The sequence below is a fragment of the Orcinus orca genome, chromosome 21, assembly GCF_937001465.1.
Source record: "Orcinus orca chromosome 21, mOrcOrc1.1, whole genome shotgun sequence".
NCBI lineage: Eukaryota > Metazoa > Chordata > Mammalia > Artiodactyla > Delphinidae > Orcinus > Orcinus orca.
This window is the reverse complement of record NC_064579.1, coordinates 26,162,051-26,188,080: the sequence shown is the minus strand read 5'-3', so window position 1 is coordinate 26,188,080 and position 26,030 is coordinate 26,162,051. Positions and strand designations below refer to the sequence as shown.

Sequence of the window (26,030 nt, the reverse complement as noted above, 5' to 3'; positions counted from 1 at the left end):
TTCTTTCTGTATGAGGATTGATATGTCCATTAGAGGGAGCGGTTTCGGAGAGGTGATTCTATAAACTGCTTTTCCCACTTCATCTTGTTCTGCTTTCCTACCTTCAAAGTATTTGCCGGGAGAGAGAATCTACACTGTGTATTCATCTTATCTCCTAAATGCATCTCAAACCCGTCTTTGCTCTCTACCCTCATCAATCACTGAGACTGGACCTTTCCGATTTCTCTGTTAAACAGCTGTTCCACTCTCAGGTGTTTTGATCCCAGTTTCTCTTTCCATTCTAGTATATACCACACATACCAGATTGATCTTCGGGGCACAGGAGTCTTGTCTTGTCATTTTCCTATTAAAATGTTCTTGGTCATCCGTGGACTGAAGAATAAAATAGTTCCAGGCGACATCTATATCCCTTCAAAGAAAACCAGAATATGAAGACCACATGTATAGGGTTCTTTCTGGATGTGCCCAGCACATAGTAGGCACCCGGCCAATAGCTGTTGGATAAATGAAAGTGTCCCCTGGCACCTACTTTTCTGGTATCTCTTCCTTAACACCCTTCACCATAATTTAGCCAAAAGGACCAGTAGACTGTGTCATGTGTGCCTTTGCTAGAAGTGTCCTCGCCGCCTTCCTTGCATGCAGAAGCCCAGGTGGTCTTAGAGCCTCACCATTGGAACCCTTTCCTGACTTCTCCAGGCACGGTTAGCTGTTTCCTCCTATTGTTCCCCCAGTCCTGTGTTCTTAACCTCTGCATTTTGTCACAGTTTCACTATGGGTTTGCCTATCCTGCTCACTGCACAGTAGAAGGCTCCATTGAGATTCTCAAGTAGGTTTATTTCCAGGGTGGTTCTTTCCCCTGCATCATGTTCTTTTTAAAATTTTCAGCCTCTTGGGGTACCTTTTCTATTCATTCCTGGTGACCTCTTCTTGTGGTGTTCCTGCTGACCTGCTCTCTTGGTGAAGAATCCCAGTGGTTGGGATCTATGTATTTTATTTGGTTTGCCACTAATAGCAGTTGGTACATGTGGGACGCTTGAAGTCATTTGGAGCACCCTCAGTTCAACCAACTCTGCTTTTATCTGCGTGATATATTGGGCTTGTGTGTGAGGTTTTATCCATGACAAATATCACATTAAAACTAAAAAGCAAATACAAACAGCAATAATGATCATTTAAAAATCACATTGTAGATTAACCTACCTCTGCTTTCTTAATATCCCTATTTTATGGCTTCCTAGTGATTGCCTGTGTAATGATAGTCCATCGACTCTGTATAATGACCCTATCCTCTGGCACTTGGGGAGGACAGAGAGGCAAACCCAGACCCCTAGGATGTAGGCTTCAGACACAGGTGTGTCTTAGACATTTTGAGATAATATAGACTGGGTGATTTAAATTTATTTCTCATAGTTCAGGAGGCTGGGAAGTCCAAGATCAAGGTGCTGGTCGATTCAGTGTCTGATGAGGACTCACTTCCTAACACAGACAGCAGTCTGTTTTCTCACTGTATCTTCATAAGGTGGTGAGAGGGAGAGATCACCTTTTCGGTATCTTATAAGGGAACTCATCCCATTCATGAGGTCTCTACCCTCATGACCTATCACCTCCCAAAGGACCCACCTCCACATACCATCACCTTGGAGGTCCGGGCTTCAAGATATGAATTTTGGGGACACACACAGTCTATTCAAGGGGGATCCTTCAGTCTCTGACTGCAATTCAGGCCCTTAGGTCTCACACATACACACAAATCAACCTGTAAATGCACTTCCTGTTTTCATTGTACCTCTTTTTGGATAATCATGGGCAGTAGTGTTCAAATTAAACTGGACTTACAAATAATGAAGGACAAAACTACTGGAGGGCAGGAAGAAAGGAGGTCATTCTTTTAAAATAAAGTTTTAATATTTTGTTCTCATTAGTTCGGAATGTTCAGTAGAATAGGGGATGTGGTATGTATAGTTACTTTGAAATTTATATTTTATGGTTTAAAAACCTTGCAGAAATGATCCACAGTAACATAGAACTACATATCAGGTGAACCCTTACATCAGATCAATATGAGGTCTGATAGGTCTGATAGCAGTCAAGTAGACATCAAATTTATCTGCTAGTGGAACATTCAGCCAGAGTTGTTTTTATGAAAAGAATGTGTCTGGGTCCTTATCTGAACACAAATTGACAAATGAGTCATAATTCATTGGTGTTAGAAAGTGTTCTGCCCTTTCTCCCAATAGTATTAAACTATTTTTTTGTTAGACTTGAAAATTAATCATTAGAGGAAATGAGGAATGCCTTCTAAGATCAGCAATGTAATAAATAGTAAAATGTTATTTATGCAGAAGATGTGGCTGAGGAAACTAAATTAATTGCTTCATAGAGAAAAGGACATAGGCTTTGAAGCTAGAGAGACAAGGATTCAATAGTTGTAAAAGTATTTATCATATTCAAGTCCAAGTTTTATCATTTATAAAAGTAAAATGGTAATGATTCTTTTTGAGTAGACGAAGCAAGGTATTTGTAAACTGCTTGTTCCAGTATACAGCATATAGTGGGCATTCCGCCAGCCATACCCGTGGGAACTTTCCACACACAAACAGGAGACATAAAGACTGTATTCATAGTAGGTCAACCAAGGATCTAAACGGCTGGGATCTTACTTGCTGGAGGAGGAGGTAAGATCCAGAGCATTGAACTTGTTCTGTAAGATCTTAGGAAATAGTTTGGTTCCTCATAGGAGGTGAGCCCAGAACACAGGCCCCTGAAGCCTCACCCAGGACACAGCCTTCACCTAGGAAGTGATAAACCCCTTGCCGTTTTGATGGGGTGTGAGAGGGAACATGAAGGTGATGCATATATTTTATACATGTGGTGACACTTGCTGCAGACATGTCAGTTACTGACACTATTATTAAATCATTTATACACAGATTAGCTAATTTATTTACATTCAGTATTTATATTAAATATGGTGCCTTTGGTATTGGCCTCGTTATTTTTCACGCCATTCAATAAACTGTAGTCTCTGTATTTCTGGTTTACCCTGAGAGCTGGGTTTCTCTTGGAGACCACAGCCTCTGCTGTTCTCGAGGTTAAATTCAAGCATACAGGCCTCTCTGACACAGGGTACGTAACTGCCCTGAACCTCAGTTCCTCCACCTGAGGGTTTGGAAAAGGATATAACAAAATACTCAAAAAATGCTTAGTGTAGGGTCTGACAGCCACTGTTAGCTATCATCCTACCTCACTTGTGTGGATCTCTATTTTGGTGGTTTTCATTGTATATAGACATTTTTTATTTATGAGCCTTCTTCCTGAGATGCCTCACAGAGTAAGAAATATGACAGCAAAGGCTGTGTAATTATCCCTTTACCCCCTAATCTAAGACTGTGTCTGCTACCAAGCACCAGTGAGGAGCTTATTTAATTACAACCTGACAGGAATGGATGACAGTAGCAACTGTCCTCTTTTTTAAAAAAAAAATTATTTGGTATTGGCGTATAGTTGATTAGCAATGTTGTGTTAGTTTCAGGTGTGCAACAAAGTGATTAAGTTATATGTATACATGTATCTATTCTTTTTCAAATTCTTTTCCCATTTAGGTTATTACAGAGTATTGAACAGAGTTCCCTGTGATATACAGTAGGTCCTGGTTGTTTATCTATTTTAAATATAGTAGTGTGTATTTGTCAATCCCAAACTCTCAATCTATCCCTCCCCATCACTGTTTACAATAGCCAAGACATGGAGGCAACCTAAATGTCCGTTGACAGGTGAATGGATAAAGAAGATGTGGTACTTATATATACAATGGAATATTACAATATTACTGGGCTGTTAAAAAGAATGAAGTAATGCCATTTGCAGCAGCATGGATGGACCTGGAGGTTATCATACTATGTGAAGTAAGCCAGACAGAGAAAGACAAATATCATATGATATCACTTATATGTGGAAACTAAAAAAAACAACTGTCCTCTTGTGGTTTTGGGTTGTGTTCTGCCAGTAAGAAGCCCCAGCAGACGATTGGAGGGAAGCATGATTGTGAGGTCTGGGTATTTATCACTCTTGCAAAATCCCCTCGAACTGGCTGTGCTTGAAGGTGCAGAGGCCAAAGGTCACAGCTCCTCTCAAAGGGGTTGACCCTACAATGGTCTTTCCCTCTGGCTTTCAGGGCTCATTTTCTCCCCTGTTGCTTCCAGCCCAGGGGGTGATAAGAGCTTGACTGTTACCTTGTTCCAAGTGTCTACACTACCCCTGGTGGCATCTCTAGGTGTACTTGGATACAAGCAGCCCCTTTGTAAGGAATACTGGTGTACATTACTCTCCTCGAGGGTGGCATTAATTTCCTGTTCGGACCCTGTTTAAGATGACGGAAAGTGGTCAAGATTTTGGTGAACCACTGAGGGCAAACTCTACCCAAAGATCCAGATGGTTAAAAACAAAGCACTAGACCAGGCAAGGAGCCATGCCTTCCTGCAGTTTCAGGCGCAAGCCTGGTTAAGTCCTCCTGACAGTCCCCTGAGCATCAGGAGGGAATCTAGGAAGTGCTGGGAAAGAGCTGGAGGCCCCGGACAGGGGGAGGTGAGGGTTTCACAGACCACCAGAAGGAGCTTGTAGTTTAGTGACGGAAGACTGCTAGGGTCACAGCAGTGAGGCCATTCCAGCGCTGAATTGAGGGAACCTGTATCGTATGTTATAACCGGGGAAAGACAGGGTTTTGTGACTAGTACATTAAAAAAATTTATACCAATATACAGTAACTGGTACATAGATTAAAAACAAGCTCTTGGGCTTCCCTGGTGGCGCAGTGGTTGAGAGTCCGCCTGCCGATGCAGGGGACACGGGTTCTTGCCCCGGTCCGGGAGGGTCCTGCATGCCGCAGAGCGGCTGGGCCCGTGGGCCATGGCCGCTGAGCCTGCGCTCCACAACGGGAGAGGCCGCAGCGGTGAGGAGCCCGTGTATAGTTGATTAGCAAAAAACAACAAACAAAAAAACAAGCTCTTCATTGTTCTATTTGAAGGATAGGTGGTGCCTGTATCCCACAGTCCCGGATTCCAGCCTATTCTCAGCCTGTCTCCCCATTTTCTCCCTAGATCTGCTTTGATTTTATACGTTTGGTCCACAGTGAGCCGCTTGAGAGCTGAGTTCTCTGGGAAGTGCTTCTTGTCTGACACCCACACTGAATTACACACTTCCTCATCCTCTGATAGCCCAGGCTAGCCAGCACTTAGCAAGTATTTACTGATTAAATAAATGAAGGAAGGAAAAATATCCATTATTGTGGAGCAAAAGCCCTACAGATTTTCTCTTTTACTCCTCTCAGTGGAATCTGATGAATCCTTTGTGAATTTTGCCCTGGAATCACTAAGTCAGTCAGTTCCTCCGTCCTGCCCTGATTTCATGTTACCAGTTAACCCTTAGCAATTCACTTTAGTCCTTAACATGCATCAGCTTAACCATAGGGTGGAGTGATGTGAAAGGCTGTGGAGATATTTCAACTCATCTATACAGTGAGGGTGATTTCCTACGTTAATTCTTAGAATGAAATGACTTACAAGTTTGGTTTTTTCATCAGTCTCATTCATTACTGATTAATGATGTTTTCAGGAAAGCCCAAAGATAATTAAGGTTTTTAATTCTGCATAATGCTCTAAATTTCTCACTATTTAAAGCTTTAAAGGATTGAAGCATAATTGAGCAACATACAGCAGGAAGGGCACCTGGAATAAATTCAGTCAACATCCCCCCCCATCTTTCTTTCATCACTGAGTGATGGAAGGCTTCTCTTTATTCTGGAATTGGAACCTCTCAATAACATAGGATTGTTAAATTGCCACCCTTTTTAAATGGTGGTAACTGTAGATGACTTTCTTCCTCTTCTCCTTGACATTCTCCTCCACAGAATACAATGTTAGCAACCTAAGTGTGAGAGTCAGGAGGGTAGGTAATCCATTACTGCCCTTCTAACTCCAAAATATAAAAATCTGTAGGGAGAAGGGCAAGCAAAAACCTTGGTGGTTATTTTCCAGCTAGAGATTGTTCTCCCCATGTAAAATTAAAGACCAATGGCTTTACAAATTCAATATTGATTTGTTGTAACTCACTCAGATAACTTGATGGCACAGTGGTGTATTAAGCATTTGCAGTTAAAACAGTTTATACCCAAGCAGGATAGGACACTGGGTTCAGAGTCATTACTTAATGTAAAGCCAAGTTAAACATTGTGGAAAAATGGAAAAGTATAATGCATTGCCTTATAAACCCTTGGGAAAAAACAACAGACCATTATGAAATAAATGACCCTAAGATTCTTCTACTTTTGACTGTAGACCATTCCTTTCATTGCCTTTTTTTCCAATACGTGAATTTTTTCCTACCTTTAAAAAATACGTGAAGCCCTGTTAATGAAAAGCAATTGATCGAATATTGTCTTTTATAATAACAATAGTTCCATTTTTCTCTGGTTTTTCTTTTGTCTTGGACATAATTATTTGGAAGGGCACATTTTAAAACTTTTGTAGTTCCACTTGTTGGTCAACAGTCCAAAATGATACCTTAATGACTTTAAAGAGTTAAAGATGCAGTCCTAATGATATAATGCTTGATTTATCTTTTTAACATGGTGTGACTCATTAATCCACTTTCTAAAATATGCCATAATAAGTGACTTTCCCATCTGTGCTGGGTCATACTGTATTATCCACTTGTCACTAAAATTGCTGCATTCATAGTCGTTGTTTTCTTATGTTTGAGATAATTTAAGAGCAAATGGAATATACTAGTATGTAATATTCTCTTTTTACTTATATTCCAGTGTGCTAAGAGGGAAAAAAAAAGGTTAATCTTATGTCTTGCATAATTTCTTCCCTTCCTGTCAGCCAAAAATGGGCTCAGCCCAGGAAAAGTCTCTCCTTTCAATCCTTTCTCCATAAACAGGGATTAGTGGAAGTTAAGGAAAAGGAAAAAAGAAACCATTAATCTTTATTAATAGGGATGAGAGATAAATAAAATAAAATGAGAGATAAAGAAAAGGCAAGCCATCCCAATAATTTTCATCATTTGGAAAGTAGTTTCAGTGTGATCCACTCTCAGAGCGGAAAGAGGCATGTCTGATTAATGACCCCAGACTTCTCTCTAGATTTCCAGACTGTTATATCCACCTGCCCACCCAAGATTTTCATGCCCACGTGTGATAGGCATCTCTTTCCCGTCTCAGAAAAAGGCCATTGCTTTTCCTGTTAGGGACCTAGAGCCTGGCGCCACCCCTGCCCCCAGACACCAGCCAGCCTGGTGCCTCCCAGCATGTGTCAGAAGCCGACCACTTCTCTTTACCTCCAAACCACCAATGTCCTTAGGTGTATTACTGCATCATCCTCACCCCGTCTCCCTGTCTCTGCCTGTTTCCCTGCAGTTGAGATCTCCATACCTCATCCAGAGGGATCAGGAGGGAATATCCGTAGAATCACATCATTCTTCCGCTCAAAACACTTCAGCGCCGTCCCATCACAGCTGAAATGAACCCGCATTCCTTACAGAGACCAACAGGACCTCCTTACCTCCCCACCCCATCCCCTCTCCCTCTGGCCCTTGTCCACTAGCTTTGGAGCTGTTTCTTAAGGATCTCAGACACACTCCCACCCCAGTCTTTTCTCCTCTATTTCCTGTCTGAAATGGTCACCCCAGTCATCCCTCCCTCCCTTCAGATCATTTCTCAAAAATTACCTTCTCCGTAGGCTCTCACTGGTCACCCTAGCTAACTTTCACACGCCTTGCCCATACATCACTTTACCCCCTCTTGTTACCTGTTCTGCTTTCCTCTGTATCACTTATCATAGTGTATCATATGTATCTTGCTTATTTTTGTATGTATGTGTGCATATTAGTGTGTGCATTTATATGAATGTGTGGGGGTGTGTATGGGGAACATTATGTGTAATATAGTGTACATAAGGTGTGCATTCTATATTATTACGTGATGTATGATGTATATGTTCAATATAATATATTGTATAACATAATACGTATTATGTGTCATATAATGTATTATATAATGTGTAAATAATATATTAAGAGTGTATATATATATATATAAATATATATATATTCTTATTTACTTCCTGTCTCTTCCACTCCCTCCACTAGAATACAGTCTCTTTGAAGGTAGATATTTTTGTCTGCCCTCTTCAGTGATATCTACCAAGGACACAGCAGAGTCTCAGGCACACAGCAGTTGCTCAGTAAACATTTATCCATTGAACGACTGAGTTTCCTAGTTATGTGGTGGCCTGAAGAAGTGTGACAAAGTGATGTCATACTTTTCTTCAGTTAGGTCGTTGTATTTCACATCTTAATCATGCATTCACCAGTCACACATTGAGGAAAGAACATCATGGAGATGTTCAAAATATGTTCCTTCCCTAGAGGAAATTACAGTCTACTGGTATTTCAGGTTATGTAAATATTTATCAGATGAGTGCTGCAATAAAGATAGCAACCCTTATTGAGCATTGAGTAAAAATAGAAATTTATTAGCTTTCAAAATAGTAGTAGATCAACCCATAAAAAGTCAGAATCCACAGGGAAGATGTAAAGCAACATTAAGTCCTTTGAAAGCCCAAACACCATACTTTCTATATTACACCTCGTCAATGACTGAATTCCTTGAACCTCTCATTTATAGACATGTGCTTGGCAGTGGTTAAGAGAAAATCATGCTTATTATCAAAATTATATGTAGTATATGAACAAGGCACAAATAATTAAATAACTGGTCGACTACAATAAAGTACTACAGTCTTAGAATCATTATGCCCACTGCATGAAAAGAAATGTTAAAACCATGAGAAATTAATCTTTTTCAAATTTCTGTCACAAGGTGACGGCATTTGGCAATAAAATCTCATTGTCAATCTAGATTCTGTGCTCTAGTAGGTCAGAAAATATTCTACAATACACTAATTTTCCTCTCTACCACTGCTGGATGAGTCCATTTGTTACTGAATTGATGACTAGGGCATGCTGGCTTTTAGAAAGGGCATTTGAAGAACTGCAATGAAAGCCAGCCCTGCAATTCTCCAAGTGCTACCTCAGATCTGGTGCTTGAAGAGGGCTGTGGATGTGAGGGAGATGGGATGAGGGAAGGAGAATGGAGGGAGGCTATTAAGAAACTTGAGTGACTCCATTAATAAGGCTTCTAAGACAGGCTATCCAGGGAACAAAAGTCATGCCACGTCCCTTAATCTCATCAGCCATCGATGATGCTTTGTGTGGTTTCCACCTCTGAAATTTTATTCCAGAAATAATTTCCAACTGGCATTTTCATCACACCATACTTTCCCAGGTAACTGGATATATTGTGGTTTCATGAATCCCCACTTGAATAATCTTCAAAAATTAACAGGATTTGCTTTACCCAGTTACAAAAAAACACACCACATTTTGTTTCATATTAATATTGTTATAGTCACTAAGGTTGTTACTAAATTGCTGCAAATGCCACCCATCACCAGGTTTTGTTTTTAGAGGACTTTATTGCTCTATTATTAATGGGTGATTTATTTGAATGGTAGTAGACTAGAGTGATTTGTAAAACTGCTGCAGGAAAAGGCGTGTCTGCTATTCTCTGTGCTGGATTTCTGGCACTAAGTGCTCTAGTTCTTGCTTTAGAGCAGACTTAGTGGAAAAAATATAGCCCCATTAACCTCTAACAGTTGTATCAAGGTTTAATAAAACACTAGGGATAATTGCCCCAATCTGCTTTGTTCCGTCATAAAATGTAGCAATATCAAATTTTGCAATTGTTAAAGATCCTTGTTTTCTTAACGAAGATCCATTCCCATCTAGCATGAATTTAGTAGATTGTACAAATTGCTTCATAAATCAGGTAAGTAAATTATGCTTGCAGTTTCTAAATAGGCCTTTGTCACTGCAGGAGCTAAAATATCTTTTAAAATGCTATGGAAAATCTTGCTGGGAAGGGAACTGCTGTCTAGATACATTGGGAAGAATGGCATCACTGGTAACTAGAAGCAAGGCTAGGTGGTGCATCAATGATTTATCACGCCATTTACAGATATAATTTCTTAAGTAACTAGAAAAAAAGGATTATTAAAATAAGTGAAACAAGATATAGCTTGATTGGATTATAGATGGTTCAATTGTACTGTAACCCTAGTAGGAAGTAAAATCCTTTTAAAATGGGTTCAGCATACAGTTATAGAGCATAATCGATTAACTGAAGGGACAAACTCACTTTGCAAAACGACTGGAGAATGCATTCTTTTATTACAAACGGTAAGTCTACCATAACCTACAGGTTATGGTAGACTTGAAAGAACAGTGTACATCAGCATTTCCATCACTTATTTTTTAGAAGCCCAACATATCACATACATTTTTATCAAATTTTATAAAATAACTTAATCTTCCCATATAATTGGGTGAAAATAACTCTGAAACTAGAGAATTGTGGGACTATTGGTGTTTGTGTGTTGGTACAGGTACATAATTCCAGTAGTAGTTAGAAGGACTTGCTATTTCGTTGTAATTTAATTATCTTATATGGTCAGATGTTTGCTAGTGAGTAACTTCAATCAGAAGCTCTAAGGGTTAAGCTAATAAATCCTGGTAGCTCCTTTATGAATTAAATTAAAGCCCTCCATTCTATACACAAGGAAGGTAAGTTGGCCAGTTAAATTAATACGTCCTGATATAAAGATAGATAGGAGAGTTGGGAGTTAAAAATCAAGGAGTACTCAGAACATCAAGGGGAATTCAGAAAAGATACACATCTCTTAAGCCTCATCATTTTATTTAAAACACACTTTTTTTTTTTTTTGGCGGTACGCGGGCCTCTCACTGTTGCGGCCTCTCCCGTTGTGGAGCACAGGCTCAAAAGCCATGACTCACGGGCCCAGCCCTCCGTGGCACGTGGGATCTTCCCGGACCGGGGCACAAACCCGTGTCCCCTGCATTGGCAGGTGGACTCTCAACCACTGCGCCACCAGGGAAGCCTTAAAACACATTTTTAAAGGTGTAAGGAGAACACTGAAAATATTTTCAGATTAAGTCCTTTCATTGGAGTGCCTTTAGAATCACAGAATTGTAAAATTGGACTTGACTTTCAGCTTTCAGGGAGAAATCAGTTTGCCCAGATGGATAAAGCTGCCTCACTGAAGGAGAAATTCAGAGATAAATGAACTGATGTTGATCAAATAGTGATAATGCTGATAATTTATGTTGATTTTAAGGTAAGTAATTAGTGTGTTCAGTAACAGAGAAAATGTAAGAAGCATGGGTGCCGCCTGTCTGTTTAGATTGAGGGAGGAGGGAAATGCCCATCTTCCTCCAGTTATTCAGGGAAGTCTCATCGACAAGATGCTGTTTGAAGCATTCCGATTCAGGTGAGAGGGTGGTGAACGCACACCTACCTGTATCACAGGTGATCCTCTAAAGACTGGCACACCTGTCATGTATCCTCTACATTGTCTTTCAAAGGTTTTTACTTAGTTGGCAATTTCTCTTTTTACCAAGAACAAAAAATACCCCTTTATTTTGAAATGATCATAGATTTTCAGGAAATTGTAAAATCTACAAGGAGGTCTTGGACCTTCACGCGATTTCTCTAACTATAGCATAATCTCAAAACCGGAAAAGTGACTTTGGGACAATGCACAGAGTTTTTTAGTATTTCACCAATTTTACATGCTCTCTCGTGTGTGTGTGTGTGTGCATGTGTGTAGTTCTACACAATTGTATCACCTGTGTGGATTCTTAAAACCACCACCACAATCAAGACACAGAGCAGCCCCATCACCACAAGTCTCCCTGTGCTGCCCTCCTGGTAGTTGCACCACCTCCACCGGGCAAGCACTCAGCTCTTCTCCACTCTATCAGCTCATTATTTCAAGAATATCATATGCATGGAACCTACCCTGTGTAACCTTTGGTGATTGGCTTTTTCCTTCAGCACAACTCCTTTGTGAACCATCCCAGTGGTTGTGTATATCAGTAGTTGGTTCCTTTTCATTGCCATGGAGTTTTCCAAGGCAGGGATGTATCACTCTTCAGCTATTGGTCTGTTGAAAGAAACTGGTTTTGTTTCCAGTCTGTGGCTCTTAAGAACAAAACTGCTATCAACTTTGTGCTATGAACGGTTTTCCATGAACATGGCTTTTCATTTCTCTTGGATAAAGGCCTGGGAGAGTAACTGGTGGATCATATGATAATTGCTTGTCTAGTTTTATAAGAAACTGCCAAACAGATTTACAGAGTGGCTGTACCACTTTATGTTGCCACAAACAATATACATGTGATGCAATTTCTCAGCATCCTTTCCAGCATTTGGTGTTAAGACTTAAAAAAAAAGAAAAAAGAGCCATTCTGATAAATAGCTGGTGATATCTCATTATGGTCTTAAGTTGCATTTCCTTAATGGCTAATGATGTCAAACATTGTTTTATGTGCTCATTTGCTGTTTGTATATCTTCTCCAGTGAACTGTTAGTTTACATATTTTGCCCATTTTCTCTCTCTATATATTTTTCCCGTCGAGTTTTGAGCGTTTGTTATATAGTCTAGATACTAATCTTTTGTTGGACATATGGTTTGCAAATATTTTCTGTCTGTCTGTAGCTTTTCATCCTCTTCAAAGGCCCTTTTGCAGAACGAATCTCCTTTTTAGCTGATAGACTTTCATGTAGAGAACACAGATTCTAGTTTCTTTTAAAAGCAGGAAGGCTTGGCAATACCAGGCCTGCTGCCATGCATGATATCTACAGGAACAGCTGACTGGTAGCTGCCTTAAATAGAAGTGGAGTGAGCCCCATTGACCAGAACCCCATGACCTGCTTACAGCCTGCAGGCTTTTTAGGTTTACAATCCTAAATCCTAAATCTTGGCAGTTTATGTGGCCTGTATATAGAAGGCAAAGAAACTGATAAAACGTTCTCATTCATAATCCCACGATTGATAGACATTTTCAGGAGGATTCAAATGAGCTGTACAAATAGTGATATAAGGGAATTTAAATTATGGAAATAAAGCTTAATGCAAATGATAAAGAAACATTTTATAAATTCTTATTTATTTTTTTCAAAATTCTTAACCTTTTATTTCTGGTTTAGCCATAAAGTTTTAGGTTTAAAATGGACAATTTTGTTTCCCTTACTCTGCTGTCTTGAATGCAAAATGGAATAGCCTTAATATAAATCATCAGAGATACGTAACAATGATTTTTTAAAATAGATCTTTATGGGAGTGTAATTGCTTCACAATACTGTGTTAGTTTTTGTTGTACACCAAAGTGAATCAGCCATATGCATACATATGTCCCCATATCCCTTCCTTCTTGAGCCTCCCTCCCATCCTCCCTATCCCACCCCTCTAGGTCATCGCAAAGCACCGAGCTGATCTCCCTGTGCTATGCTGCTGCTTCCCACTAGCTAACTATTTTACATTTGGTAATGTATATATGTCAATGCTACTCTCGCTTCACCCCAGCTTCACCCTCCCACCCCGTGTCCTCAAGTCCATTCTCTATGCCTACATCTTTATTCCTGCCCTGCAACTAGGTTCATCAGTACCATTTTTTTTTAAGATTCCATATGTATGCTTTAGAATCTGGTATTTGTTTTTCTCTTTCTGACTTACTTCACTCTGTGTGACAGACTCTAGGTCCATCCACCTCACTGCAAATAATTCAATTTCATTTCTTTTTATGGCTGCGTAATATTCCATTGTATATATGTGCCACATCTTCTTTATGCATTCATCTGTCGATGGACACTTAGGTTGCCTCCATGTCCTGGCTATTGTAAATAGTGCTCCAGTGAACATTGTGGTACATGTCTCTTTTTGAATTATGGTTTTCTCAGGGTATATGCCCAGTAGTGGAATTGTTGGGTCATATGGTAGTTCTATTTTTAGTTTTTTAAGGAACCTCCATACTGTTTTCCATAGTGGTTGTATCAATTTACATTCCCACTAACAGTGCAAGAGGGTTCCCTTTTCCAGCACCCTCTCCAGCATTTATTTGTTTGTAGATTTTTTGATGATGGCCATTCTGACTGGTGTGAGGTGTTACCTCATTGTAGTTTTGATTTGCATTCCTCTAATGATAAGTGATGTTGAGCATCTTTTCATGTGCCTCTTGGCCGTCTGTATGTCCTCCTTGGTGAAATGTCTATTTAGGTCTTCTACCCATTTTTTTAATTGGGTTGTTTGTTTTTTTGATATTGAGCTGCATGAGCTGCTTGCATATTTTGGAGATTAATCCTTTGTCAGTTGCTTTGTTTGCAAATATTTTCTCCCATTCTGAGGGTTGTCTTTTTGTCTTGTTTATGGTTTCCTTTGCTGTGCAAAAGCTTTTAAGTTTCATTAGGTCCCATTTGTTTATTTTTGTTTTTGTTTCCATTTCTCTAGGAGGTGGGTCAAAAAGGATCTTGCTGTGATTTATGTCATAGAGTGTTCTGCCTATGTTTTCCTCTAAGAGTTTTAGAGTGTCTGGCCTTACATTTAGGTCTTTAATCCATTTTGAGTTTACTTTTGTGTATGGTGTTAGGGAGTGTTCTAATTTCATTGCTTTACATGTAGCTGTCCAGTTTTCCCAGCACCACTTGTTGAAGAGGCTGTCCTTTCTCCATTGTATGTTCTTGCCTCCCTTGTCATTAATTAGGTGACCATATGTGTGTGGGTTTATCTCTGGGCATTCTGTCCTGTACCATTGATCTATATATAGATCTAATATACTGGCATATATTATGCCAGTACCATACTATCTTGATTACTGTAGCTTTGTGGTGTAGTTTGAAATTGGGGAGCATGATTCCTCCTACTCCAGTTGTCTTTCTCAAGATTGCTTTGACTATTCGTGGTCTTTCGTGTTTCCATACAAATTGTGAAATTTTTTGTCCTAATTCTGTGAAGAATGCCATTGGTAGTTTGTTAGGGATTGCATTGAATGTGTAGATTGCTTTGGGTAGTATGGTTATTTTCACAGTATTGATTCTTCCAATCCAAGAACATGGTATACTTCTCCATCTGTTTACATTATCTATGATTCCTTTCATCAGTATTTTACAGTTTTCTGAGTATAAGTCTTTAGCCTCCTTAGGCAGGTTTATTCCTAGGTATTTTGTTCTTTTTGTTGCGATGGTAAATGGGATTGTTTCCTTAATTTCTCTTTCTGATTTTTCGTTGTTGGTGTATAGGTATGCCAGAGATTTCTGTGCATTAACTTTGTATTCTGCAACCTTACCATATTCATTGATTAGTACTAGTAGTTTTCTGGTAGCATCTTTAGGATTTTCTATGTATAGTACCATGTCATCTGCAAACAGTGACAGTTTTACTTCTTCTTTTCCAATTTGGATTCCTTTTATTTCTTTTTCTTCTCTGATTTCCATGGCTAGGACTTTCAAAACTATGTTGAATAAGAGTGGCGAGAGTAGACATCCTTGTCTTGTTCCTGATCTTAGTGGAAATGCTTCAGTTTTTCACCATTGAGTATGATGCTTGCTGTAGGTTTCTCATACATGGCCTTTATTATGTTGAGGTAATTTCTCTCTTTGCCCATTTTCTGGAGAGTTTTTATCATAAATGGGTGTTGAATTTTGTCAAAAGCTTTTTCTGCATCTACTGAGATGATCATATGGTTTTTATTCCTTAATTTGTTAATGTGGTGTATCACATTGATTTGCATATATTGAAGAATCCTTGAATCCCTGTGATAAATCCCATTTCCTCATGGTGTATGATCCTTTCAAAGAGTTGTTGGATTCTTTTCGCTAGTTTTTTGTTCAGGATTTTTGCATCTATGTTCATCAGGGATATTGGTCTGTAATTTTCTTTTTTTGTGATATCTTTTTCTCATTTTGGTATCAGGGTGATGGTGGCTTCATAGAATGAATTTGGGAGTGTTTCTCCCTCTGCAATTTTTTGGAAGAGTTTGAGAAGCATCTGTGTTAGCTCTTTTCTAAATGTTTGATAGAATTTGCCTGTGAAGCCATCTGGTCCTGGACTATTGTTTGTTGGAAGATTTTTAATTATGGTTTCAATTTCATTACTTGTGATAGGTCTGTTTATATTTTCTAATTCTTCCTGGTCAGTCTTGGAAAATTGTACCTTTCCAAGAGTTTGTCCATTTCTTTGTGGTTGTCCATCTTATTGGCATATAGTTGTTTGTAGTAGTCTCTTATAATTCTTTGTATTGCTGTGGGTGTCAATTATGAATTCTTTTTCATTTCTAATTTTATTGATTTGCATCCTCTCCCTTTTTTTCTTGATGAGTCTGGCTAAGGGTTTATCAATTTGGTTTATCTTCTCAAAGAACCAGCTTTTAGTTTTATCGATCTTTGCTATTGTTTTCTTCATTTCTGTTTCATTTATTTCTACTCTGATTTTTATGATTTCTTTCCTTCTACTGACTTCGGGTTTTCTTTGTTCTTCTTTCTCTAGTTGTTTTAATCGTAGGGTTAGATTGTTTATTTGAGATTTTCTTGTTTCTTGAGGTGAGATTGAATTGCTGTACAGTTTCCTCTTAGAATTGCTTTTGCTGCATCCCATAGGTTTTGGGTCATCATGTTTTTGTTGTCATTTGTTTCTGTGTATTTTTTATTTCTTCTTCGATTTCTTCAGTGATCTCTTCGTTATTTAGTAGCACATGTATTTGTGTTTTTTACAGTTTTTCTCCTGTAATTGATTTCCAGTCTCATAGTGTTGTGTTCAGAAAAGATGCTTGATACGATTTCAATTTTCTTAAATTTTCCGAGGCTTGATTTGTGACCCAAAATGTTATCTTTCCTGGAGAATGTTCCATGTGCACTTGAGAAGAAAGTGTATTCTGCCACTTTTGGGTGGAGTGTTCTATAAATATTAATTAAATCTATCTGGTCTGTTGTGTCATTTAAAGCTTGTGTTTCCTTATTTATTTTCTGTTTGGATGATCTGTCCATTGGTGTAAGTGGCGTTTTAAAGTTCCCTACTGTTATTGTGTTACTGTCGATTTCTCCTTTCATGGTTGTTAGCATTTGCCTTATGTACTGAGGTGCTCCTATTTTGGGTGCATAAACATTTATAATTGTTATATCTTCTTCTTGGATTGATCGTTGATCATTATGTAGTGTCCTTCTTTGTCTCTCGTAATAGTCTTTATTTTAAAGTATATGTTATCTGATACGAGTATTGCTGCTCCAACTTTCTTTGGACTTCCATTTGCATGGAATATCTTTTTCCATCCCTTCACCTTCAGTCTGTATGTGTCCTTAGGTCTGAAGTGGGTCTCTTGTAGACAGCATATATATGGGTCTTGTTTTTGTGTCCATTCAGCCAGGCTGTGTCTTTTGGTTGGGGCATTTAATCCATCTACGTTGAAGGTTATTATCGATATGTATTTTCCTGTTACCATTTTCTTAATTGTTTTGGGTTTGTTTTTGTGGGTCTTTTCCTTCTCTTGTGTTTCCCACCTAGAGAAGTTTCTGTAGCATTTGTTGTAAAGCTGGTTTGGTGGTGCTGTATTCTCTTAGCTTTTGCTTTTCTGAAAAGCTTTTGATTTCTCCACCAAATCTGAATGAGACCCTTGCTGGGTAGAATAATCTTGGTAGTAGGTTTTTCTCTTATCATTTCAAGTGTATCCTGCCACTCCCTTCTGGCCTGCAGAGTTTCTGCTGAAAAATCAGCTGATAACCTTATGGGGATTCCTTTATATGTTATTTTTTGGTTTTTCCCTTGCTGATTTTAATATTTTTTCTTTGAATTTAACTTTTGTTAGCTTGATTGATATGTGTCTTGGTGTTTTTCCTAGGGTTTATTCTGTATGGGACTTGCTGTGCTTCCTGGACTTGGTTGACTATTCCCTTTCCCATGTTAGGGAAGTTTTCAACTGTAATCTCTTCAATTATTTTCTCAGACCCTCTCTTTTTCTCTTCTTCTTCTGGGACCCCTATAATTCGAATGTTGGTGCATTTAGTGTTATCCCAGAGTTTTATGAGATTCTCTTCAATTCTTTTCATTCTTTTTTCTTTATTCTGCTCCTTGGCATTTTTATCCACCATTTTTTCTTCCAGCTCACTTATTTGTTCTTCTGCCTCAGTTATTCTGTTATTGATTCCTTCTAGGGTATTTTTCATTTCAGTTATCGTGTTGTTCATCTCTGTTTGTTCTTTAGTTCTTCTAGATCTTTGTTAAACATTCCTTGTGTTTTCTCAATCTGTGCCTCCATTCTATTTCTGAGATTCTGGATCATCTTTACTATCATTACTCTGAATTCTTTTTCAGTTAGATTGCCTGTTTCTTCTTCATTTATTTGGTCTTGTAGGTTTTTACGTTGCTCCTTCATCTGTGGCATTTTTTTTGGCCATCTCATTTTCTTTCTTTTTTTATTTTATGAGTGGTATTGTTCCTGTCTTACTGGTTGTTTGGCCTGAGGCTTCCAACACTGGAGTTTGTAGGCTGTTGGGTAGAGCTGGGTCTTCGTGCTGAGATGAAGACCTCTGTGAGACCTCACTCCAATGAATATTCCCTGGGGTCTGAGGTTCTATGTTAGTCCAGTGGTTCTGACATGGACCTCCCACCACAGGAGCTTCGGCCCAACCCTCGGTTCGTGAACCAAGATCCTGCAAGCCATGTGGGGTGGCAAAAAAAAATAAGAGAGAGAGAACAATAACAAAGCAAAAAATAAAATTAGACTAGGAAAGTAACAGATATTAGAAAGAATATAAAAATAAAAATATAGATGAATCAACAACCGGAAGATACATCAGTACCACACTAGTAAAAAAGAGGAGGAGGGACAAGAGAAAAAAAAGAAAGAAAGAAAAAAACAATGGGGAAAAGGCCTTGCCTGTGGAGGGCAGGGCCTAAGCAGTGGTGAGGTTTGGGTGGTGGGCGGGGCCTATGCTTAGGACCCACAGGGCTGGAAAAGGCCCCTGTGGGCTGTGGGCAGTGGGGCTTAAGCTCAAGGAACAAAGGGGCCCAGGCATGCCCCCCATCCCTGGTCTCAGAGAGCAGGGGACCTCACCTGGGAGCCCAGCAGGCTTTCTGGCCTCCAGTGGGTGGGGCAAATGCCCTCCTCTCCTCTCCTGCTCCTCCGGTCTGGGAGGGCCCCTTCCGCTTGCCTCTCCTGTTCTCCCCTCCACCTCCTTCCTATGCCCCCAGGACCCACGCAGCCTGGAGGGGGCTTTGGAGGACAGGGGACTGTCCTGGAAGCTCAGCAGGCTGCCTGGGCCCAAGTGGGTGGGGCAGACATCCTCTGCTCCTCTCCCGCCCCTCCCAGCTGGCTCCTCCCTCTTGGCTCTCCTGATCTCCCCAGCCTCCCTCCTATGCTCCCAAGGACCCACGCGGCCTGGAGGGGGCTTTGGAGGGCAGGAGACCAGCTTGGGAGCTCAGCAGGCTCCCCATGTCCGAGTGGTCGGGGCAGTCACCCTCCTCTCCTCTCCTGCTCCTCCTGGAGGGCACTTCCTGCCTATATCTCCTGATCTCCCTGGCCTCAGGGGCTTTGATCCTGTCTGGCCTCCACTTCTCCTCCCCGCTCTGTCCCCCCACATCCTACCGGTTCACTTGGGGGTTCCTCCCATCTTCTTGGGCATCAGGGTCCCCCATCAGCAGCCAGCAGGTTCCCTAGTTGTGGGGAGATGCTGATTCGGTGTATTCTCACGCCGCCATCTTCAACAGTGATGTTTTAACTTCAGAAGTGTTCACCAGTTTTCTTACTAATCTATCCAAATTAATTGCTGCACTAATTGGATTAAATTAGATAATTTAATTACAGCAAATGATTTTATATTTGGTATAGTACTTATTTGGTCATATCCCTTGGGTTCAATGAATTTACATTATTTTCATAAAGAGGAAGCAGATGGAGAGAATTTCTAAGTAGTAGTTTATGCCAGAAAAGAAGAAGAAGTTATGTTTTAAGATATGTGAAAATATGTGGAAAGTCAAGGAGATAAGCTAAGATTAACAAATTGGATAATTAGTAAAGTGCTCTGGAAATGGAAAGCAACATATTTTGTGAGCACTGTGTATTGCAATTATTATTAGAATACTTTGGAGGGAATTCAATTTGCTTGTTTAAATAACCTGTTTCATAGGTTGAACTGTCAGTTTGAAAGGCATATAAAGTAGTATGAACCATGTGACATCCAAGCAAGATACTTTCATTATATATCTGGGAAAGTCATAGCTTTAAGTAAAAATCCAAGTTTACTAATGACTATGTAAGAAATTCTCCACCCCTCAAACCCAAGAAAATCTTTACAGCTTTTTTGTGCCGATGTACATATGAAAAGTATTCCACAAGACTTTGTAGGTTTCTGACATTGGAAAAAGTGATCCCATATAGTTAGGCGTACTTTTTTGTAAGGGCTAATTCATGTGTTATTCTTTAAAAGACAGGAAAGAATTAGAAGAATATTAATTGCATTAGGTGAATGTATCATGTAAAGAATACAGTGGTAATTTCTGTGAACGGAAAAGAGAATCCTATTATGAATTGTAGAAGTATTTGCTGATTGATCTATCATTTGCATCCAGTTTATCAGGTATCGTGTATGCTAAGAATGAGGTTTAGCTGTCTATAATCTATCATTCCAGTGAACCAAACTGCCATCTTACTTTCAGGCACAGTTTTCTAGAATCCATATAAAAGTCATTTATGACATGTTTTGACCCAATATTAGTTTTACATTACATGCTATTTACATCACAGTGACATATTTAAATTTGCTTTAGTTGAAGGAATAACTACATTCCTGTTTTTTGCTCCTTTTAGCAATGAAAATGACAAACTAAAAATCTCTTCTCTGGTTGTTCTTGTAAAATATATGATCATTTTTCTCCAATACTATCATCATTCAAAATAATAATTTTCTTTTATCTGCTGGAAAACAAATGAATAGATACCATATTAATGTTCGCTTCTGTATCTATGGTAAACTCTAGTTACCATAATACAAAGCCCAACTTGTGTTTCTCTTGATTTTTATATTAATATTCACTTTAGTAAGAGGATTAATTGGAGTGTATTTTGTTAAAATGTAGCTTAGCATATGAGACAATTTGAGTGATTCCTCTTTTTTTGGTTAACTCAGCATTTCTTATTGGGCATCAAGTGTTTTTGGTAAAGGACATTAATTTGCAGATTCTGCATTACAGCACTACAATTTTCATTGCGTTAGGCTTTTGCCCATGTTTTAAAGCCTTCAAAGGTTTGTTGCACCTGTAAGTCTACTTTTTGACAATGTCCTAAAGGCTCTCTGTGATCCGGTCCCTCTCTGCTTCTGCAGTATCATTACCCTACACTTCAGCAACAACCACATACACATGCAGGCACACACACACACACACACACACACACACACACGCGCTTGCATGCATACACAGACATGCATGCACACACACTCATGCGTACACATATAAGCACACGTGCACACATGTGCATGCATACAAGCACACACATGCGCATCCATGCATGCATACCAACACACACATGCAGCTGCATACATGCATGTACACACAAGCGCGCACACACATACACTTTCTGATCCCCTTCCTGTTTTATTTTTCTCTTTATCTCTTTTCATTATTTAATAACTATGTTTATAGTTATTATGTATATATATATATATTATTTCATTTATTGTTTCTTTCACAAAAATGAGAATGAGGATGGAGGCTTTAATGTTATGTTCACGTAAACTGTGCTGGGGACTCACTGGTTACTCAGTATATATGTTGAGCGAATAAATGAATGAATGAAACTTCGTGAAGCTGCCTTCTTCTCGGCATTCAGCTGATAATTACAATGTCAAGTCCTCAAAAGTCCCTTCCCTAAACACCCTCGCTGAGTTAGCTCACTTCATAATCTTAAGAAAAATAATGTTCCACATTATCCTCGTCTTATCATTTATATATCTTCTGTCAATAATTTGAAAACATTTACTTAACTGTTTTTCTTTTTCTCCTAGAATATAAGCTCTTTGATAAGAGGCCTTACCTTGTACTTGGCTGTATACCCAGAACGTAATATGCCTGTCACATAATAAACATTTGTTAAGTAGTATTGATTTCTTGACTGCCTGCCCAGTTTTACTCATCATAGCATGGTACCTGGCACAGAGTGGGTTACTGTATCTATCAATATCTATTATCTATATATATCTCATTTATCTGTCTGCTATCTACTATCATGTATCTCTATGTCATCTATCATCTGTCTATAGGTCATCTACCTATTGATATGTCATCTATTTATCTACCTATCATAGTTTACATATACAATAAATGGGTATTTGATCATCGAGAATTTTAATATTGTAAACCTTCTTTAGAGTTTATCAATATTAACATTTATTATAGTTTTATTGGTAAAGAAGGTATATTCAAGTTAATCACATGGAAAACAAGAGCACATAGTTTAAGATATAAAGACCACAGCACCATCAGAATATTCAAATTTTTCCAAAGAAAAGATACTAATATTTAGCTGCATTATTTTTGCGATACATATTTGGCTCCACAGGGATCAGAGTATCTGACGGTAGAAGGCATATGGACATCAGTCAGACTCCCCATGTTTTCCTCGAGAAAGTTCATTCTAAGGAATCTTTATTCGAGTGTAAATGTCGGGCAGCTCTGGGTCAAATTAGGTATATTTGAGCTGACAAGCTCCATAAAGAGCATTTGATCTGAATCTCTCCCTTTGGGGATGTGGGAGCCTGTGCTTAGAGGTGAGTGAGGATGTAAAATCACGGTGATGTTGGTGAAGTCTCAGAGGCAGGCTGTGCGGAATTTTGCCCCTGGGCACTGAAATGTAAAGGGTGTAAACATTTCAAGTAAGGAGAAACAATTTAGTACAATGTTCAGATAATAAATAGCTAAAATGGGAGCCACCATATGTAGTGATTACTCATCATACCTCTCTCAGCGAGTAGCATAATGAATTGCAAAGTTGATTTGAGGTCTGATGAAAATTGTAAGTTACGCCTCTGCTAATAATGAGATTGGAACCCAGGCATCCCATCTCATAAACTTAGTGAAGACAACTATCCCAGAGAAATGAAAGAACAATGAATTGAAGATAACCTCAGAGTGTGTTTCCACAATGGAAAGTGCTTGATCTTGAAGCCACATAAGTTATAGATTCAAATTCCTTCTGACAGTGTTCAAGTTACATACTCTCTTTAGTCTTTTTTTAAATCACTATAACTGCCTCATACCTACTTTAAACCAAGTGATCATCTCTTAACAAAACCAAATAAAGTAATATTTTGAGAGTGGCAGTGATGTTATCATGGGATAACCTTAAATCAAGTCTAGTTAATATTGAATGTTGCAAATGGTAGTTAACTTACAGGTGTTTGATTACAAAAAACCTATTTGGAACATGTCCCCTGGCTGACTTAGACAGCCACTGGGCTGCCCCCCTAGTGGAAAACCCCTCAACACAATTTTAATGATTTACCCACATGCAGTGCAAAGTGCTTTCCAGTATTTTGTCCAAAGCTAGCAAATTTGAGATTTGTGTTCTAAGTTTATTATCATTTTGTTTCCTAATGCAAGAACTCCATTTAGCCACAGCCCCACAATGTAAAATATTCTGTATAGTGTGGGTCAGTACCTACTGTTGACATTTGATAGCATCCTCATTACTTTTAAGTTTTCATAATTATGAATAAAGCTGCTATAAACATCCATGTGCAGGTTTTTGTGTGGACATAAGCTTTCAGCTCCTTTGGGTAAACACCAAGGATCATGACTGCTGGGTCATATGATAAAAGTATGTTTAGTTTTTTTAAGAAACCACCAAACTGTCTCCCAGAGTGGCTGCAGCATTTTGCATTCCCACCAGCAGTGATGAGAGTTCCCGTTGCTCCACACCCTCGCCAGCATTTGGTGTTGTCCGTGTTTCGGATTTTTACCATTTTAATAGGTGTATAGTGGTATCTTGTTTAATTTGCATTCCCCCGATGACTTATGATGTGGAGCATCTTTCCATATGCCTGTTTGTCCTCTGTATATTTTCTTTGGTGAGGTGTCTGTCTAGGTCTTTCACCCATTTTACTTGAGTTTTTTGTTATAGTTGAGTTTTAAGAGTTCTTTGTATGTTTTGATAATAGTTCTTTATCAGATGTGCCATTTGCAAATATTTTCTTCCCATATGTGGCTCCGTTGCTTATGCTCTTGACATGTCACAGAGCAGAACTTTTTAATTTTAATGAAGTCCAACTTCTCAGTTTTTTACATATTATTCTTTTGCTGCTGTATTTAAAAATTCATTGCCAAACTCAAGGTCATTTAGATTGTTTCCTGTTACCTTCTAAGAGTTGTATAGTTTTGCACTTTACAGTGAGGTCTATGGTCCATTTTAAGTAAATTTTGTGAAGAATGTGAAATCTGTTTAGATTAATTATTTTGCATGTGGGTGTCCATTTATTCCAGCACCCTCTGTGGAAAAGTCAGTCTTTCTCCATTGTATTGCCTTTGCTTCTTTGTCAAACAAAGATCAGTTGACTGTAATATTTGTTTGGGTCTATTTCTAGGCTTTCTATTCTGTTCTATTCCTCTATTTGTCTATTTTAGCAGTATCACAGTGGCTTGATGACTGTAGCCTTATAGTAATCTTCATTCTTTACAGCATGTCAGAATTTGCATCATGCTACAGTTTCACCCAGAACTTTTAAAATGTAATTTTTTTTATTAGATTGAAGAGGAAAGAGAAATTCTGAGTGGCCTAGAGAAATCTTGCAGGAGTATACACTAGTTTTCGGTTCACTGGGAAATCTAGAATTAATTTTTCTCAAGCAGTTTTTTTTAACCAATATTTCATTTTGCATATAATAATTATAAATAGGTGCTAATATTTATTAGTCACATGCATTGTAAGAAAGTTTTACACATATTACAAAGAGTAATTTTTACAGTCCTTCTAAGCAGGGATTACTATGCCCATTTTACATTAAAGAACTAAGGCTGGTAACGTACTCAGGTTCCTGTAGTAGATCCCAGGTCTGATATCTGAATGCCAAATACCTCTCTACAATACATTATCCCTTTTTTATAAATATCACTGGATGATCAATCTTTCTAATGGCATTTTTTTAAATGAATTTTAAGGCTTACCACATTTAAAATTAGTGCTTTACATTTCTGTTATATTCCATTTCAAAATAAAAGAGACAATATTTGTGATTTTGGATAAAAATGTACTATTGTGTTCACCGACTTATTCATATAACAAGTATTTATTGTGCTCAATTTATGCCTGGCATTTTCATGTCGTTTTATTATATCTCAATATAAAGGTGCTGTAAATACTTCAAAACAGTTCAACGGATTCAATGTTCAGTGGTTCCAGCACACTGAACATCTTTATAAACAGCAAGAAGCAGATTCAGTGAGCAAGGAAATCCATTTGGGTTATACTAAAAGTTTTGAGATATAAAAGGCAGAAGTTTTAAAGTTTAGATAAGCAAGGAGAACAAACAGAAAAGGAGGAACAGGGATTAGTAGAAGGTGGGGAATGAAACTGACTCCAAGGTGCAGTAATCTCTCATCACCATGGTAATGGAGACCCCAGTCCTGGCGGATGGAGGACCAAGGTGGACTTCCAAAACCACGCCATCTCTTCCTCTCTGGGAGAGTCTTAAGTGAAGCAGAGGTCAAGTGTTTTTACAGGTTGGACTTTACCGTAACTCAGGGCCCTGCTGTTTTCCAAATAGCTGTTTGTTTCCAAAGGCCATCAGCCATTAATTAGAGTGGCAGGGCTGAAGGTGCCACCAGCCCAGCATGTGGCTTTCACAGCAAACTAGCAGGTAAACAATTCTGGGTACTGGCTGAACTCCTCAAAGTGTTTCCTAAGAAACCAGTCTGTTTAAGCCAGAAGAAAAATAGCGTTTACACAGAGAATATCTGCAAGAAAATAAAAATGGAAACAATTGCCTATTATAAATAAGCCTCAATTTTTATAGCTTTCTCAATAATGTCCCTACTTTCATAATTTATTTGAAAGGTAAATTAAGCTTCATAGACTTA

General features: G+C 38.7%; 1 protein-coding gene across 2 annotated transcripts in view; it reads left to right on the top strand.

Annotated features, from left to right (window-relative positions):
* The window catches only part of CSMD1 (CUB and Sushi multiple domains 1), a 1,746,885-nt gene that overhangs the window by 1,173,526 nt on the left and 547,329 nt on the right, over positions 1-26,030 (top strand). The window lies entirely within an intron of this gene.